The sequence below is a fragment of the Mustela erminea genome, chromosome 14 (assembly GCF_009829155.1).
Source record: "Mustela erminea isolate mMusErm1 chromosome 14, mMusErm1.Pri, whole genome shotgun sequence".
In the NCBI taxonomy this organism is placed as follows: Eukaryota; Metazoa; Chordata; class Mammalia; order Carnivora; family Mustelidae; genus Mustela; species Mustela erminea.
In genome coordinates, this window is record NC_045627.1 from 3,475,235 (window position 1) to 3,475,983 (window position 749).

Here is a 749-nt window from a genome sequence, read left to right on the forward strand (position 1 = left end):
CCCGAAGAGTCAACAGAGGAAAAGCACTACAAAAGCAAGAACCCCAGGACCCCAAACAGGATTCTGCCTATTTATTCCTATTGGACAAATATTTATACAGACCGAGAGATCGGCACTATATGTGATTTCTCTAGGACTTACTATATATGTATTATGTGTATATATGTTTACTTTGAACCAGACACTATTTTAGGGGCTTTGTAATTAACAAGTCATCTTACCCTTATATCAACCCTAGAAGGTGCCCGTCAGTGAAACTGGCTCCAGGAGCCCACCAGGAAGTGTATCTAAATACATGGGAAGGGTGAGCACAGTGTGTTCAGCCAGCGACCAAACGGTGATGTCCCAGAATGACACAGAGAACGAGCAAAGGCAGGAAGAGAACCAGTGTGCCCAGGAATCTGTGGTAGTTTCCTGCGGCCGTTGCAACAAATTAAGCTTGGTGGCTTACAACAACACGTTTATTCTCCCACAAATCTGGAGGCACAAAGTCCAGAACCAGTTTCACTGGGTCCTAACCAAGGTGTTGGCAGGACCATGCCCCTCCAGAGGCTCAAGGCGGAGAAGACATTCCTTGCCTCTTCCAGCTTTAGGGGGGCTGCGGTCCTCCCAAGACTTGTGGCCACGTGTCTCCCATCTCCCTGTGAGATCGACATCACCTCCTCCTCTGTGTCAAATATCCTTCTGCCTTTCTCTTCTAAGGACACTTGCGACAGCATTTAGCAGCCCCCCACCCCCGGATAATCAAG